At 33.1% G+C, this 20163-nt stretch overlaps 1 pseudogene; it reads left to right on the top strand.

The window, feature by feature from the left end:
* The first annotated feature begins 10433 nt into the window (after positions 1 to 10433).
* Positions 10434 to 12293, top strand: LOC127747770 (RNA-binding protein 2-like; annotated as a pseudogene).
* Positions 12294 to 20163: the final 7870 nt, after the last annotated feature.

The raw sequence follows: 20163 nt of genomic DNA, 5'->3' as shown, positions 1-20163 counted from the left end.
TCGGATGAACTATACCCTTGAGGAACTAGCACGTTTATACATAAAGGAGATTGTGAGACTTCACGGTGTGCTTACCACTATAATTTCTGACAGAGATCCCCATTTTATTTCAAGGTTCTGGGGGGGCTTTTTAGAGAGCTTTTGGGACTCGGTTAAGCTTAAGTACAACTTACCACCCTCAAAAAGATGATTAATCTGAAAGGACGATCCAAACCCTAGAAGACATGTTGAGGACTTGTATTTTGGACCATCCGGCGAGCTCGGATCGGTACATGCCGCTAGTGGAGTTTGCGTATAATAACAGCTACCATACGAGCATCGGAATGGCTCTATATGAGGCTATGCATGGGAAAAACTGTCAATCTCCACTATGCTAGTATGAAGCTGGGGAGAAAAGTTTGTTGGGGCCTGAGATGATAGTTGAAAATACTGAACTTGTCAAGAAAATCTGAGATAGGATGTTCACTACTCATAGTTATCAGAAGAGTTATGCCGATCAGAGGCGGAAACCCTTGGAGTTTGAGGAAGGAGATCATGTTTTTCTTAAGGTCACTCCAACAACAAGAGTAGGTAGAGCGATTAAAACAAAGAAAATGAATCCTTGTTACATCGGTCCATTTCAAATTCTTGAGAGGGTTGGACTGATGGCGTATCGGATAGCTCTACTACCACATCTTTCAAACCTACACGATGTATTTCATGTGTCACAACTTCAAAAGTATACTCCTAATGCTTGCCATGTGTTAGAACCTGAATCCGTTCAGTTAAAAGAAAATTTGACGCTCCAAGTGACTTCGGTTAGGATAGACGACACCAGTGTCAAACGGTTGTGCAGAAAAAAAGTTTCGTTAGTCAAAGTTGTCTGGAGTTGAGCCGGTATTGAGGAGCACATTTAGGAGCTTGAGTTGGAAATGCGAATAGACTACCCGTACCTATTCTCAAGAAACTGAATTTGAATTTTGTGGACAAAATTCATTTTTATGCGGGTAGAATGTAAGACCAGATAATTAATAAATAATTAACTCATAAACTAATATTTATTTTAGAAAATTAGGAAATAGAATTTTATAGTTTAATATGATAGAACTAATTAAAATAATAATTTTGACATTAATTTTAAAGAATTTGGCCCAAGATTGGGCCGAACAGGCCAAACTGAGCGAACCGGGCCTATATTGGGCCCAAGCCCAACCCAAGTTTCATTAAAATAAAAGATCTCAGCTCTTCTTCCCTTCCTATAAGCTAAACACGCTGGGAAACATTGAAGAGTGGGGGAAGAAGAAGCAAACCCTTGTCCCACTTCAAATCACCATATCTTGCTACTCTAAGTTTCGATCGCCACACTATTTGCGGCCAAGCGACCGCGGCGTCGAACTTTACAAAGCCCACAAGATTATTTAAGAGATAAGCCATGGATTCTTTCTAGTCTTCCAGCCCTTGATTTTCAAATTTATTGAGTAAAGATGTTGAGATTTTGAGTTCTTTGATATTATAGGGTCCAATTAGCTTAAGAGAAGCGCTTCATCTTGTCTCTTTGGTCCGGGGGTACAGTAAAAATCCTCAACCCATAGTGAATTTATTACGTATATGTGATTAGTTATTGAATTTGTTTGTGTGCATGTCTATGATGTGTATTAGGCAATATATATGTATGTGGTTTGGATCTTGATTGAGAGGTGAATTGGAGGTGTTCTGGGTTGATCAAAGAATCGGCCAAGGTATGGTTTTGGTTTCTCATATGTAAAACGTAATGTCATGTGAAAACTTAGGCTAGTGATAATAGGATAGAAATTGAATTTGTGATATTGTTGATTGGTTGAAATGGATTGTGTTAGTTTTGTGGTTGTTGATTTTGGAAGGTGTAATTTATTTCCTTGTTGATAATGCATGTGATTTGTATATAATGATGATTGGTATGTATAAAGGTTGATTTTGAAGTTGATATTGTACTTGCTATGGATATTTGATGATATATATTAAATATTGTGGAATTAGAAGTATGGGATTGGAATGTGATGAAAATGGAGAATTGGTAGGATGATGAATGTGTATTGTATATTGTTAAACTTGAAATATTGAGTTAAGATTTATGAAGGAAGCTAAATTGGTAAAGGTTTGGTTTGGTTCTAAAGGGTTTGGAAATTGTATGTTTTGAAATTGGAGATTTGTTAAGTTTTGTGAAAACCATAATTTTGACCAACTTTGGCAGAGCATAACTTGATTTTCATATCTCTAATTTGTTTCAAACTTATTTAGAAAGAAAATTTGGTTCAAGATGTTTACGCCGTTCGAGGAACGGAGGAAAAATGTTTTAAAACGAGAAAGTTATGTGCGATCAAAGTTTGGGGTATAAAACTAAAAATTCTGGATTTAATAGCTTTTTGAAACTTCTGCTATACATGAGTACGTGGACCCCCCATCATACGCGGCCATTCATTTTTGTTTGGTGCGCACGCGATACAGGTAGGTGTTGCATACGCGTCATGTGCCAAAAGGGACACTCGCGTATGCAGGCACATGGTTCCGTACGCGAACGTTTGTCTTTGTCTAGTGCACTTGCCTACGCTAATAAGGAATGCATATGCATTTTGAGAAAAACTGAGTTCCGCGTATGCGTGACATGGTTCGTGTACGCAAAGCCGTATTTTCTTCCAAATTTTGATTTTTGATTTCAAAGGCATTCCTCCAGCTTTCAAAATCTTATTTTATCTTGTTTGAAGCCTGGTATGTGGATTTTGGGTAATGAAGTATAGTGAGGACTATGAGAAAGATAACTTGTGGATGATGTAAGGTGTGAATTAGTGATGAACCATGACTAATGATGATTATATGAGTTTGCTAATGATGATGGTGGAAGTGTTGTTTATGTTATGAGCCGGATGGCTATATATGATAATAAATTATGGCTGGTTATGGATTATGCTATGAGCTGGATAGCTGTATTCATATTAAATTATGGCTGAGTATGAATATGTATGATTATTGATTTGATAATCTGATTTTCACTTCCAAATATCTAAGATACGAGTTTCCTTAGGTGAAAGTAGTGGCTAGCCACCACGTGCTCCAGGTTGAGACTCGATACTTTGCTGACCTTATGTCGTAAGTGTGGTCGGACACTGTGAAAGTTTCGGATGAGCTCAACCCTGTGGAATAACACCGGAGTGTGTTGATTGATTATAATTATCAATTGTTTGAGTTTTGGGGATGCACGACAAAGAGACAGTTCAATAGTTAGCTACCAGGACTTATCAGGTTGGCTTTATAACCGACAGATGAGACTCGTCAATCACTATGACAGGCATGCATCATATGCATCTATATGTTTGTTTGGTATGCCTTATTTGGATTGCCTAAGTGATTGCATAAACTATTTGCTATTTGTTTATTTGCTGTATATGCTTTCTATATGTGATTTTTTTACATGTAATAATTGTGTTTGTAACATTTGATTCTGGTGGTGGTTGGGAGGTTTGGAGCAGATGGAAAGGGGAGTTTTAGATAGACAGAAGACCCTTAGCTAGTTGCCTATTTTATTCTATGGTTTAGTTATGTTTATAAGATTTAATTATATGTCGGATGTTCTAGGATTGCCTTAGGCTTTCCCAGGATATTATATGTTAGATATATGGACACTGTTACCATGCTGAGAACCTCTAGTTTTCACCCCATGCGGATTTTGTGGTTTTCAGATGCAGGACTTGAGGCACCTCACTGAGGCATGTGGAAGCTTCCGATAGCAAAGATTTTTGAGCTGTTTGGACTTTATTTTGGTTATATGTGTTAACACTTATTATATATGTGATGTATTAACTTTCTTTTAGAGGTTATTTTGGAGAAACAGGTATTGTAATTCTATATATGGTTTCTTTTGAGGTTCTCTTATATATATGTATATACACTTATGTGCTCTAGCCGGTTTAGTCTTTGCGAGCCGAGTCTTGACCTTTGATATCTGTACCCTGGAACTCTCTTTTGTTTATATCCATGTTAGCTTACTTTTATGTTGCTTCGTTTACTTTATTGCTTCGTGAGTGTTGTGTTTTTTGTTTTACCGCCTTTATTTTAACTTTTCTTCAAAAATTCCTAGTTACAAACCTTTTTCAAACTGTATTATATATATATATATATATATATAATTTTGTTTTTAGAGGTCATAATACCTCACCATTGATGATGTAATATTATTCATAAAGTCGTAAAAAAGATGATGATTTTAGATTTCAATCACATCTTTATAAGCATGTTCAATTCTTCCACCCCTACCACCTCTTTTTCTATAATGGATTTGGGGGAAATTACTTAAATAAATTAAATATCTCCTAATATTATACAATTGTAACTTTTGAAGAAAAGTTATATGTTGGTTGTTTTAATTCTATGTAATCTTTCAAAAGTTTCAACGTATTAAAAATTTGATCATAATTTGTGGATTCTCGCCGTGGTTTATGTATTGATCGAAATTGTGGGACTCTGCCGCAGTTTATGTCACTACAAGAAAAATGTTGAGTATCTTCGGTTTATCGTCGAAATAACAAAAATAATCCATTGATAAATCGGTTACAATTGGTATAAACCTCATCAATAATTTATTACCGATGGATTTATTTTTTCGACCATATTTTTTGGCGAAATTAGCGTCAAAATATGATATTAATGTTGCGAAAACTATATGCCAGTTACCGTAAGAAATTATCTGACGGTAAATTTGGCGCCAGATATTGTGATTTTGCGCAGATTTACCATTAGATTTTCCGACGATAAATCTAACACTGGCTTTAATTTTTTATTTAAACTGGATGGTCGCTATCGTCGGGTAATTTTGACGGTAAGTTTATTTTTCTTTCTTGAACCTATAATGGACTTCGATAGTTGATAATTGAGTCAACTCCTAATTAGTAAAGAATAATATAGTACTTTATCTTAAAACATTTATTTATATAGATGTGAAATATTAAATATACAGAATAAAAATACGAAGGAGTAAAATGCTGCTAAACTAATCAAAACAAAGTCCTAAACAAAGCCCTAATGACTGTGGAGCCTAATAGTCATTGTTGTGGTAATCAAAACAAGGCATGCTTGTGATATGTCAACCTATCATACATTTGAAGTTTGTCTTTGTTGAAATATCATACATTTTCTACACCATGAACCCACAACTCAATCAGCCCAATAGTTCCACTAGATACTAATTCGTTACAAAAGGTGGCCCACTTGTCAAAAGACTCTTGTGTATGATTTGATTCAAACTTAATACTCATCGTTCTAACACATTCATACAATTTCAAATGATCCCTCGAACAAAGGTTTCATAACAGATTCAGATGATAAAATCACTTTGCCTCCGGCTTAGGCTCTTGTTCGGCATCTTTCATATCAGTAACGCTAATTGCATCAAACACTGTCTCATTGTTTCTTTCTTGGTTACTTTCCCAATTCATTTCTTCCATATTTAATTCTCTAACCACCCAAACTCTCGCTGATCGACCCTCAAACCTATTGGAATTCGAGGCAGACTGGTTAATTTCCTGTTCATCCACTTATCCGTATTCTGTCCACATCTAGTACCCACCCTTGAACCCATTACGGTAGAGATGATGTGTTATATTTGAAGGTCCTAACCACTTAGCCAATCGACAATTATATCATGGACACCTAGATAACCCTTGAGACTTAAACGGTTCCATGTTGAAAATATATGCAACAAACTCGTCAACCCCCTCAAAGAACTCAAGTTTTAAACCCTCTACTGTACACCCTTATTCCTATCATACATCCACAAATGATGATTTAGAATCATTTTGCAAGAAACACCCTAGGATTCAACTAGCAATAGAGCTTATTAAAATTTTTAGAAAATTCTGCAGAGTTTCTTCTATAATTAGAATCTTCCATGAAATCCAATTATCATTTTCTTACAAACCCAACATGTTTTAAAGAATTTAAATAAAAAATCGGCAGAACTTCTACTTAATTTAGAGATATCCACCAAATAAATTTATCACTTTTCACAAAGAATATAGTTGCAGGCATAAATTAGAACAAAGACACATTCAATAAAATATCAAATGCTAGCCATTCTAGTACGCAACCCGTTATTACTCTATAATTTTTTAGCAAACAAGGATTTCGAGAAGGTGCCATTGCGCAACGTTCTCCCATTTCCATCCTAAAACTTTATCATGGGAAAAGTAAGTCTAATATAAAACTTAAACAATTCATTATATTCAGAGATAGAAAACTGACCTAAAATATGAATGCACAAACTACAAAAGAAGCGAACTCCAATTGATCTCAGAGAAATTAACAATGTCCTATTAAAAAAGAATACTTATTAAATTCACAAGGTGAAACTAATTCAAAAACTAATTTAGAATAAATAAGCAAAACTCAACACTACAATTAATTAAAACCTAATTAGAAAAAATAAACTATATAAATTCAATACAATCGAAAGAAACTTATTCATTAAACTCAAATAAAATCTTCTAACAGATCAAGCACTCTTAATTTCCTTCTACCTAACCTACCCTAACCTAACATACCATTATATAATTTATAACTGCACAAAATTAATATAACAAACCCTAATGTCACACTTTATTGGAAAAGATTAATCAATAATTTAGTAAAATATCTAACAAAATTCTAAACAAAAAACAAAAATCTAGATAAATAAAAAATAGGAAAATTACCTCTGATGGTGGCTGCAGGGTGGTGGAAGCGTGGTGGTGACAGGAGGCGACAGTGACGACGACAAGGTGACGACCTTTGATGGCAACAACAATGGCAGAGAGATAAGAGAGAGAGAGAGAGAGAGAGAGAGAGAGAGAGAGAGAGTTTGTAGAAGTGAGGGGGAAGGGTTTCACATTTGAATTTTATCCTAAGTTTTATGTCAAATTTATCAGCAAAAACATCCGCTGATAAGATGTTCGTCATTGCCTAAACATCGCGTTTCACTAAACATTATTATCGTCAAATTTTACTAACAAAATTTGAAGCAATTCACCCCACTATTTATCATCATATTTAGTTACAAAATTTCTAATCCGACAGTAACTTATTCGAGGGACGAATTTTCAGTCATAACTATAAAAAAATTTGACGCTAAATTTGCCAGTAACGTCCGTTTGTAAATCCGATGGTATCAATATTTTTCTTATAGTGTGTGGTTTTGGAGAGTAATAAATGCTCCTAGCCTACCATGGTTTATGCTTAGGAAAATTCATTTGAGGGTGTCGCAGTTTATGTTGATATGCCGCCCCAATAAGTTCGCTTGACCTAGCAACAAATTATTCATTTCATCCTCTTTGAAAGATATCAGTTGAGAGATTCTAGAGAAAATGACATGTGTATCATGCAAAGGTAAGGCCATGGATTAAGTAGATCATCTTTACAGACTATATGGTATTGTCCATATTGCTAGAAACATTAACGACGAGCTTAGTGTAGTCATTTCTACTTGATTTAGGAGATTTCCTGTTAGATTAGAAATGGTAGTGTCATTGTTGATTAGTAAAAGATTTAGATTTGTAGTGTTATTGTCAATGATAGTGAAGATATATTATAAATGATAATGGTTGTAGAAATGCTAATGTTATTATTTATTAGAAATGTAGTAGGTATTGCTCTGTTGCGGTACTTGATGGACATTGTTGTGCAGCTGGATTGCTCCTTGTATCATCGTAACTGTCCCCACCTATCATGGCGAGCTCTTTGTCCAAATCATCCTCCTGCATTACATCTTCAATTGGATATGGTCCTCTATGTTTCGTATTAGCAAGAACATATGAGGAGAACGTGTCATTGCAAGCGTAAGCTCGCCAAATGAAAGATTATTTCCCATAAAACAAGCACCTCCATTATGTCACGATTTAAATCATCCACAAAAGATGGAGATGCCACCAATACTAGCATCGATGCAATTATAGGCATTGAACTATAAGCTCCTCCAAACCGACAGATTGTGGATTCACATACAACTCATCGGTTCTTGCCTCTAGACAATATCTCCTTTAAAGAAATAGAACTTGCAGATCTTTATTGCATCCTATCGAAAAAGAATCATATATCACAAAGGCTAACACCATGGAGATTGGGATATTGTTGAATAATTTTTCCACTCGCTTGACTCAATACACTACAAGCTTATGTAATATATTGGTTTGAAGAGCAACAAAACTACTTGATTCACACATAAAGACACTCAAAATCTTTGTTAGTAAAGTTCAATAGTTCATACACTCTCTTTTGTTTTTCTTAATCTTCCCTCTATAGTGTATAAGAGCTAAAAAATTTTTATCACTAAATATTATATATAGCCACTCTACATTACACTCATGTTCAAGCAGGATTATTTATACACCAATATCCATTCATAATCCGCTACACATTGCAACGTATTGCCTCTCTTCTGAAATCATTGCTTTTTGGAGTGGATTATGTTTCTATTTTGCATCTTCATAAACCACTAGAGGTCACAATGGTTTATATCGTTCTTTTGTTTCCCTATAAACTATGGCAAGGTCCTACAAATTATGTCTAAATCTTGAATCTCCTGGAACTACCAGTGGATTACATAGAATTAAAATGGAACAAAAATAAAAGCTTTCTGGTAATGTTGTAACTGACTAATATTGGATAAGATTTATTTTATTTAGATAATTTGTCCTGGGTTTGATCTACATGTATAAATTTGGTGATTTCATCTTTGAAGACGCTAAACGTATTGCCATTTTTGTGCCAGTGGCGCTTTCTTGATTGATATTTTGTCTATAGAATATGTGTTTCGCTTAAGTGCCTCCTAATTAGCATACGGAAAAAAAATATAAAGTGCTACCTTGATAAAACGATGACATTTCAATAAAAAGTTTAAAAATAGTAGCAATTTGCACTACAAGAAAATAAAACATTTGTAACAAAATTTTGTAACCAATTTAAAATTGTTATAAAAATTATTTTTTTGTAACAAAAATTAGTGATTGTTACATAATAATAATATTTTATAACAACAATATAATTTGTTACAAAATATTTTGTTATTTTATAATGACTTAATATTTTGTTACAAATTATATTGGCTTTTGTAACGAACTGGTGTTTTCTTGCAAAATTTTATAATATTTTGTAATAAAAGATGAAGTTGTTACAAAAGTTCAAAATATTTTTGTAACAAAATATCCATTTGTTTCAAAAACTCTAATTATTTTGTAACAAAAAATTAATTTGTCACAAAATTTAATATTGCTTGTAACAAGTTATTTGTTTGTCATAAAATACAAGAATTTTTGTAGTTAAAAAAAATATTTTAAAATGCTATAATCTTTAAGATAATTTTATTTTGTTTTAAAATTTTAATTTTTAAAATATTATTTGTATTAATTAAGTAAAATAAAAATACATAAAATTTAAAAATAAAAAAAATGTAAAAAAATAAAAAGCCTAATTCTAACCCTCATTTTCACTCTTTATTCTGCTGTTTGTTGCCCTTATCCACTCTCATTGTCTTCACGGCTCCACCTCTCACACTCAAGGTCACCGTCTCATTGCTGAAGGTAAAACCGTCGTTACTGCTTCGCTGGGTCACCCTCCTTCTCTTATTTAAAATAAATTTATAACAAATATTATTTTTTGTTTCATTACCACTCTAAAATTTAACATATTTTTACACTTAAACATTTTTGAAAAAACTCTCTTAAAAACAAAATATAGAGAACTGATTTTTCCTTTCTCCTACTAGTCCTAAACCCACCATAACTCAACACTCGCTATTAAGCCTATAAGATCCCCAATTATTAGAAAATAAATAATAAATTATTTATGATTTATTATAATTATTCATGGTTTTATTTTAAAAAATTATTTACCAAAAAGTAATTAAATCAAAGTTATGAGATTGTGTTTAAAATTAATTAAAACTCATATAATTTTTATAAATATTTAGATATTTTCTTATTTAGAATTTAAAACTTTAATAATTTAACTCCTAATTTTATTAAAAATATCTACTCTATACCTAATTTTATTAAAATTTTCAAATAAAAACCTAATTTACACCCACTCCCCAAACTCTAACCCTTCCATTTTTTCCTAGTCCCCCCACCCAACACACACTCAGCCCCTCACCATACACACACACACACACATACACGAAAAGAAAAGGAAAGAAAAGAGAGAGGGGGTAGCTCGAAAGGGGAAGAAGGAGAAGGAATGAGAGGGAAAAAGGAGAAACGGTGCCGGTGAGTGTCACTACCACTGTTGTCACCATCGTGTCGCCGTTAGGAGAGTCATAATGCGAAGAGAAAGACGAGCTTGTGAGGGAGAGAGGAAGTAGCATTGCCACCACTAGAGAGGAGCCTAGCTGCCCTCGTCACTGCCATCTTCGTCACTGTCGTCACAGTTAGAGCTACGAGAAGCCATCATCACTATCGATGGTTCTCTTGCACTGCTCTGGCATCGTCATGTCTGGTTCATCGTGTCTACACCGCTTTGCTGTCATTGCAAAGCATCTGTTTGGCCCTTGTTTGTGAAGCTTCTGCCTCTGCTTTGCTGAGCTTCTACCTCATATTTGTCGTGCATCCGTCGTCGTTAAGCTGTGTTTCTGCCGCTTCTACAAACGTCATCTTCCAACCTCTGCTCAGCCTCTATTCTGTTGTGGGTTCGAACCTCTTTCAGTAGTGTTATGGTTTAGAAGGTAAGTAGTATTGTGTCATTATGTCATTCTGATTTAGGTAGTTAGGGTTTATGATTTGTTGATTTAGGATTGAAGCTTTATATTCATTACTGCCAATGATGTCGAATTGAATTAGATTTAAGCTTTATAGTGTATATGGAAGATTGCATCTCTGCCAATCTATTCTCTCTGGCTTATTGATGCTCTACTCTTCCCCTTCACTGCCAGTTTAGGTAAGGACCTCCCCTTTATCCTCTTCATTTTAATGTTCAATATCTTGTATTTGTACTATATTATTTTTTCTTTGTTTTGTTCTGAATATGCTTATGATGCATTATTCATGATTCTTCGAAGCCAGTACAATTGGTGGTCTTAGATTGTCAAGGGAGGTTGGTGGATTGCTAGGTCAATCATTAAGTGATCCTTCTATAATTGAGCATCGTGGTCGGTCCTGATCTTGCTCCAAATGGACGGGGAGTTGGTTATGGTAGTCAGCTACCAGGAGATGCAGTTTCCAGGCCAGGGCCAGAAACTGTTCCTCTACCTCTGGATGCTTCAAGTACTTCATATGTTGAAGGTCTCCCTTTTGAAAGCAAAAGAAGGGAAGTGGCTCGTATCCTTTTTCAGCAAATGCAATGCTTTAGGATTCAATTCTGTTATTTACTTTTATTTTATGAGCTTTCCTTTAGTTTTAATTCAGCTTTTCACATTCCTTGATGTTATCTTAGACATTTTTTACCCTTTTTTTGGATATAGAGAAGTAAGGCTTGTGAGCAAAGAATTTAAACATGTAAGTGTACTGTTGGTAACATTATTAGCTTTTCCAATTTTGAGTGTGTGGATATTAGTTAAAATTCACTGTGACTTCTTCTACTTTAAAATGCATGTTCATTGCAGCGTGGTGGAGAGCCTCTTATTCTTTGTTTTGTGGATTTTGCAAATCCAGCTTGTGCAGCAACTACAATGAGTGCCTTGCAAGGTAGTATTTACTGTTTATCAATGAATAATTATACAAAAAAAGTTCAGTATTTGTTCATGTAAATTATCTACTGAATAGTTTAAGTATGTGATAACTTAGATGAAGATCGTCAAATTACAGGATACATTAACTTGTTTGGTAGATACAATGAACTGAATTTATTTATTGAATATTTTAGTTGAATTTTTCTTGTTTTGTATCTTATTTTGAATTGATTAAAATTATTGATGGGATTTTTATTGTTGTTGAAATGTTTGTTGTTGAATATTCATCGATTAAAAAGAGAAAAAAGGAACTAAAAGAAAAAGAAGAAAGTTAGTTTATTTGTTGTTGGCCTGTTGTTGTTGTTGTTGTGATGAGACAATAATTTTATTGTTTACATGAATATTGCTTTGGTAAATGGTGGTTATTGAAATTAATCTTTATATGTTTTATTAATCATGAACTACAATAGTGAATTTTTGTTATTGCATTGAGTTCAATTGTTGAACTTTTGCTCATACTCTGTCTATTCCTTATCTTGATGATGATGAGTTTGAAGAACTTCTCCCAGGATCTCCTCTTCTTGCTGTTGATAATGAAGATCGTGATGTAGAAGCTTGTGAAACTCGTGAAGATTTTATGATTGATGAAGAATAAAGTGACTATCAAATGACTTGTTTAGACTTTAGTTAATTAGTTGTTAATTATAGTAGTTTGGTTGGTTTATTTGCTACTTGAATTTATTTTAGCTAGTGTCATATAAACTTGTGAGTTGTGAATTTATGTTTTAATTTGAGTTGTGACTTTTGACTTGCTATGGTATATATTAGTTATAGTCCTATGGATAATTTGGTTTATTTGATATTTATTTTATTATTTGTGAAATTAATTTTTGCTATAAAAAATTTCATAATTTTTATATTTTACGAGTTATGTTTATATTCCGTCTTACAATTCAACGAATTACGATTATGAACTAGCTTAGCAAATTCAGGTAAAAACTACGAGTTCACTATCTTGAATATATCAATTAATTAAAAAATAAATCAATTTGACAAACTATGTGTGTAATTTGAAGTAAAAAAATTGTTACAAAATAAATATTGTGCTTTTATAACTAAAAGAATGAAAAATGTTACAAAATCAACTTATATTTTGTAACAAAATTTTGTGATAGAAAAAATTATATTGTTACGAAAAAATTTTAAAGGTTAAAAATTGTTACTACTTTTGTAATAGATTTTGGTTTTGTATTAAAAATATTTGTTACAAAATATTACTTTTTATTATAATAGTTTTATTTTGTTACAAAAACTTTTTATAATGAAAAATACTGCAATAGTTCTTTTTTGTTACAAATTCCTTCATTTCAAAATTTAGATTTTTTGTAATAATTTTTTTGTTACAAATATTGCTTTTTCTTGTAGTGATTAGCAAAAAAAAATTTAAAAATATTGATATATTAAAACAAAAAAAATCGTCTAGCTACCACCAAAATATATTACACTTTTTCTAATGATTCAAGATGAGGAACTGAAACGTACTACATTTAACATTCATTCCTAAAGTGCTCTAAGAGATAATGGCACGACAGCAAAGTTTTTTCAAAACTTTTGGAGCATCCTTAATAGTGATGTGTTTTGAGCAGTTAAAAGCTTCTTTTCAGGAGGCTGAATTTTAAAGACTTTTAATCATACTCAAATCTGTCTGATTCTCAATATTTTTTATGGTAAAGATATGACTCAGGTAAGACCAATAAGTCTATCCTCGATCTTTTACAAGATTATCTCTAAATTAATTGTATATAAATTTTAGGATATGATGAATATACTAATTTGACCTACGCAGAGTGATTTTATTAAAGGTAGATTAATTTATGATAATATCCTAATTGCTCAGGACTGCATGCATTACGTGAAGAACAAAAGACGAGGACTCGAAATTGAAATAGCGCTAAATTGGGATATGAGTAAGCATATGATAGGGTGGAAAGACACTTTTTTTGGTTTATATTGAAGAAGTTTGGTTTTGACTCTTGGTGGATTTTGTGGATTTAGGAATTAGTGAAAACTATTTGTTATTCTGTCATTATGGAAGGACAACCCTAGAATTTTTTCATACCAAATAAAAGTATCTGATAAGAAAATCCTCTATCTCCCTACCTTTTTCTTTTCTGTGCAGAAAGTCTTTCCTTCTTGCTACACAAGGCAGAACAAAATAGACTAATTCAAGGTATTCAGGTACATAAGTGATGTCCCAAAGGTCAACCACTTCCTATTTGCTTATGATTCCATCTTATTCTATAAGGCTAACCCTGAGAAATATTCAAACATTCTGAATTTGTTGAGTTCTTATGAAAGCATCAGTAGTTAGAGGCATCCCCTTTTAATTCTCCAATATTATGAAGCTTAGGTATTAAAATTGTGGTTGTGTATGAACTTATATGAAACTAGGTTGAATTTATGTGAATCGATATGAAATTGGTGAAGTAGAGTGCTTGACTTGGAACTCTAGTGGCTGGAAACTTGTTGAATTGGCTTAGAAGCTTGAGAAGAAGAGGGTTTTGTAGTGTCTTTGAGCTTGGAAGAAAATCAGCGAAGGTATGATTTTGGTTTTATGTAGTTAATGTATAATGTTACATGAAAACTTAGGCTAGTTGCTATAAGATAGGCTTGACTGCTTTCAATTGTTGGATTGGGTGGATTAAAATTGTATAAATGTGATATTGATGATGATTGGTAGATATATGTGTGAAAATTGATATTTAGGTGTTGAAACGATTGTAAATTCGATAATGAGTATCTGATAGCGTGTAGGAGTAATTGGTATTGAATTGAGTGTGGTTTGGTTGGTTTTGGATTGAGAATTTTGGAAAACTAGAGGAATTGAACTTTTGGTAAAAACTTATTTTTGACCAACTTCGGCGGGCTATAAATTGGCTTGCGAATCTCCAAATCTTGTGAAACTTGTTTTGATTAAAAATTGGATCCGTGAAGTTTGTAACGTTTGAAGAACGGGCTGAAAATTATTTTTCACAAAAAAATTATGTGCATTGGTGTGAAAAACTGATTTTTCTGAACGTAACAGCTTTTTGGCAAAACTGCTATGGTTGTGTACGCAGAAGCTGGTTGCATACACGACATTGTCACTTTTACACTCATGCGTACGCGGAACCCTTTCTGTGCTCAATATTTTTGCGTATGCGAACAGTGGTTGCATACGCGACACTGTCTTTTTGCAAATTTTCGCGTACGCAGCAGGTGGCTCGCGTACGCGTGACCTTTGTTTTGTTGAAAAATGCCATTTTTGAGTTTTCAACTATTCCTCTAATTTGTCACACCTCTGTAACCCCTATTTAAGGTCCGATAGCTAATGTCAGGCTTAGGAAAGGAGTAAATCTAGCGAGGAAGTTAGGTTGACATTGAGGGAGAATTGTGAAGTGAAAAATTAAATTAATAAGGCACGAATAAAGTTGTATGAAATGTGAACAAGGATGATGATGATGTCGATGAATTGCGATTATGATATTGATAATATCAAATATCCATTTGGCATATGCATTATATTATTTGAGACACGAGTTTTCCTGGGTAGATGTAGTAGCTTGCCACCACTTGCTCCAGATTGAGACTCGATACTCTATTGATCCTCCATCGCAAGATGTGACCGGACACGTTAACTCCCCGGATTTTTCCAGTGAGATGATAAATGATTGATTATATATATGCATAGACTCTTGGGGATGTGCGCACGCAGGGACTGTCTAGGGTTCTCTACCGGACATGTTGGGTTTGTCTAGATAACCGACAGATGAGACTCATCGGCCATAGGATAAGCATGCATCATATGCACTTGTATGTTTTGTTTGAGTTTGCAATTGTTTTTGCTTGCTAAATTGCTAAACTGTAATTAACTGCTACTTAATCTATTCGTTATATCTGTCTCTATATTGTGTTTTTCTTGTTTGTCTTGTTTGTGTTTGTTTAGGAGAAATCCTTCTAGCGGGTGAAGGAGGCGATGAGGGTTGTTCCACTTGGTGAATTAGAGGTTTGCAGAGGATGAAAAACAAATAGTTAGATTATATTCCTTATTCCTTAGACATATAGTTACCATATTTCTGGTTTAGTGCAAACCCTATAATTTAATTTGAATTTTGGGAGTTTTGGAATGCCTCTGCCTTTCCGAGATTATTTATTAACTATAAGGGCACATTTACCATATTGAGAATTTCCGTTTCTCATTCCATATATATTATGTCGTTTTTCAGATGAAGGACGTGAGGTACCTTGCTGAGCGTGCTGGAGGCTTTGTTGAAGTGAAGATCTACTTTGGGATGAACCCTATATTCACATGTGTATTATCTTTTCCGTGTGTTGTTATCTATTTCTTCTATGCTTAACCGTTTCGAGTGTGATGCGACTTTTGAGTTCTGTTTTACTTAACTTTTCTTCAAGGCTCCTAGTTAAATTATTCTTCTTATATATATGTGTACGTATTTTAATTTTAGAGGTCGTAATACTCTACCACTTTTGATTAACGAACTTAAGTATAAAGTTCTGTGTGGTAGGGTGTTACATATTTTCCTTTAGGGTGTGTGTGGTTGGAGGGAATACAAGTGTATTCCCAGGAATTTTGAGATGGGAATATTTTATTCCCATGTTTGGTTCAAGATTTAAAAAATTATTCCTGGGTATGTTTTATTCCCTGGAATCAAAATCCAACCCATTTCATTCCCATCTCCCCCCTGGTTATATTTAATTCCAATGGGAATGGAATGTATATAATAAAGTGAAAAGTCCAAAATACCCTTGTTAATTTCACTCCAACCCTGCTTTTCAGATTTTTTCCAATTCATTTCAAACAAAACGAAACCCTAGCAGAAACCCCTCCTCCATAAAAACCAATCCCTAGCGAGGCTTTTTTTCAAATTCACGGAGGCTCCACCGGCGTCGGTGCCACCTCACTGCCGATTTCGATTTGCACGACCACTGCACTCCTTATTCTAGAAGGAAATCGTTCGCGTTCGTGTCATCATCACAGCTCACGGTTCCTATTCGTGCTTCCTGGTCGTGTTCATCATCTCGAGTGGTGCTTACTGTTCGTGTCATCTCATTCGCTTCTCTCCCTCCTCGCGTCTCAGCAATAACCATCAAAGAGAGTTTAATTTGTCTTCTGCAACCTTGTTCATCATTTTCAAGCACAGAGTCTTCTTCTTCAGGTAAGGATCTTTTATTTGTTATTTATTTATTTTTCCTAAACTATGTTTGTGCTATAATTTATTGGCATGAAGTTTGTGTTAGGTTTAAAAAATTTTGTAAAATAGTTGATTCATTGTTGTTAATCTTATTGTTGATTGGTTTGTGATACTGAATAGAATATATGGTTATTTGAAATGCAATGTCATTAAGGAAGCATAACAAAAGGTTCTTTGATGATTACTGCAACATTCAAAGCCCTTTGAAAAATGAAAGAAATTCTTTTTTGAAATTGGAAAAGGCTTCTTTTACCTTTTGATCAATGTATATATAAGACAAAGGCTATGGTAGATTGAATCAAAGGTTGAATGATGATGTTATAAAATAGAGTTGTGTCGTTTTTTTAGTTGATTCTGTTTTCAGTTATATGCTGTAACTTAAAATTGTTATTGTTTTTGGGTCTGCATTATGAAATTTTGAGTTTGATTCTTGTGGCATAAGGATTCATAAGGACTGTGGAGTAAACACGCCAGTCCCTTTGCTTTGTATTCTCATATCTTGTTCATAGAACAGAGCAGGATGTTGAGAAGCATGAATTACTCCAGAGAAAGACTGAAAAAATAGTAGTTACAAGCTAACATGTTAGAAACAAATAATAATTAAATAACCTCTTTTCAATATGACATATTTTGGGGTAATTAAAAACTAAAAAGGGTTTGAATAAAAAGTAATAGTTTGGTATATGAAACCTGTGTTAGAAAGAGTTTGTATCTGGTTCTAACTTTGTATGTTGTTGTCCCACAACTCACGAGATATGAAGGGTTTTATATAGAGATATCAAAATACATTTTAGAAAAAAAGAGAGACAAGAGTAAAAGTTATTAGTCTCTTATTTATTGTTCATTGCAATAATTAAAATGAAGGGGTCTATAATATTGGAGCATAAATTTGACAATTCAAGGCTGTGAAAGAATACTTATCTATTTACTGTTACTACTTACTGCATTTCAGGTGTAGTGGATTTACTTGTGAAGAAGTAAGTAAGCTTTCTTTGCTTTAAACCCTTGTGTTAAATTTCTATGCTATTTGACTAATATTGTGATTCATCCTTCATCTATTTGGCAGTATCTCTGTTTTCCTTGCATAGCCTAGGATTTGATCGGAGGTGATCTAATAAAACATAATAATTGAACTGAATGAATGTAATTATATGAGCCTATGTATTATTAATTCTCACTCGAGCCATTAGGTGGTGATGCCATATATATCTCTATCTATTTTGAATGTTATTAATTGGTGCATGGATATATACATGTTTTAACTTTCTTTTATGTCTACTGTTTTTGCAACAATTGAAGAGAGATAGTACTGTACGGATGCATCTGTTTAATTGATTTTTTTTGGTATGTTGATGTTTCCTTCTCTTTCTCTCTTTTCAGTTTTGCTTTGATGATTTGATATGTGATAATTTTAGATTGGTTGGAGTTTTATGTCAAGCTTTCTCTTTCTCTTTTTTAAAGTGAACCAAAGAACAAACAGATTCATAGTTTAAATCTGAGGTTCCAGTTAAAAGAAAAAGTTCCATTTCAATGGAGAGATTGGTAGTAAAATTATTGATTGAATTAGTTTAGATTTTTTTTGGTCTGGGTTTTGGTTCATAGTTATGTTATAATTTTGGAAGAAATTTTTGTTGGATCAAAATGGTAATGAACATGAATGCTGGTTAAGCAGGGTAAAGCATATTTAATTAAAGATTAATTGTTTTTTTCTTACTTCTTCAATTTATTTCTTCTATTTTACTTATTTGTTAATATATTTTAGACTGTTTTAGGCCTATTCCCATGTACCCAGTGCCTCTCTTCCTTTTACTAAGAAAACTTTAACCTGATTTTACTAATCATATGTTTCCTGTGGGGTGTGACAACTGAGAACTGCATACATATTTGTGAAGATGCTCTGTAACATTTGGAAGAAATCAAAGCAGCTTTAAATTTTGATGCTAAACACGTATTTATTTTTCTCCTTGTTACAGAGACTTGATTGCTAATTACCGAAATTCTGTCGAAGAGCTTGTTAAGTCTGAGCCATAGGAGCCTGTCAATTTTTAGGTTGGCTAAAAACCACAACTATTGTATTATTTATCAAGAGATTGTAGCTTCCTTGTTTTACTAGGTTTGTATCTCCAGTTTCTAACTTAAAATTAACAAAATTGCTAAGATTTACACTTGATACGTTGTTCAAGAGCATGTCTCAGAATTAGATTTATGTTCTACTATCTCAATGTAGTCAATGATTAATAGGTGTAGTTTAAAGTTATTTCTTGATGGAAAGATAGCTGACATCACATGTATATCTGATTATCATCAAAGTACAGAACACAAGAAGTGCATAGCTGAATAGCATTCTCATTGATGTTGAGTGCCACATGTATATCTCATAATTTGACTATTCAAATTGAAGCATGTTATTATTTTCACAAATTGCAATATATTTCATAGTTTTAATTAAATGTAATTTATATACTACAAACAAGACCACCTAGTACATCTTTGTTTTATTTTATTTTATAATTACTGTTCTTTTCATACTTGTGTGATTCCTTGCTTCAAGATGATGAAAATAGGATTGTAATGATTTTGTGATTGGCCTTTAATTACTGTTCTTTTCATACTTGTGTGATTCCTTGCTTCAAGATGATGAAAAATTGTCTTGTGTTATTTTCTACTTCTATATAAAATGGAAGAGAATACTCAACCTAATTTAAAGCAAACTAAGTGTCAATGGACGCCACACGAAGATGCAAAATTAGTTGAGTGTTTGGTAGAGCTTGCAACTACTTCTTGGAAGTGTGACAATGGCACGTTTAAATCTGGTTATGGAAAATATTTGAAAATAATGCTGCATGAAAAGATCCCTGGATGTGATCTTAAGGTACAGTTTTTTTTACATAATACTTGTTTTCTTGGTTTATAATTCTATATTTGTGTTATAATTGTACATAAACTCACTAATTGTTAATCCTGCTGCTGTGTATTTTTTTTGGATTTTGGAGTGATTCTTCATTAGTTCATTTATTTGTGCCTGTGACTAGCCTTAACTATTCCCATCATATTGAGCATTTAGATAGAAATACTGATCTTCTTTTCTGTGGAGTATAATAATAAAGAAAAAAAGGATATGAATGTAATTATGCAAACAGAATTTGAATTAGGGTAGTTAATATTCTATTAGGTTCTGTTTAGTTAGTTAATGTTGTTAGTCTTGCTGGCCAATGCAAAGATAATGCTTGTATATACAAGTGTAGAGCATGTATAATCAGTTAGGCTACTTGT

This window comes from Arachis duranensis, chromosome 1 (assembly GCF_000817695.3).
Source record: "Arachis duranensis cultivar V14167 chromosome 1, aradu.V14167.gnm2.J7QH, whole genome shotgun sequence".
NCBI classification, from domain to species: Eukaryota; Viridiplantae; Streptophyta; class Magnoliopsida; order Fabales; family Fabaceae; genus Arachis; species Arachis duranensis.
This window is presented reverse-complemented; position numbering and strand designations above follow the sequence as displayed.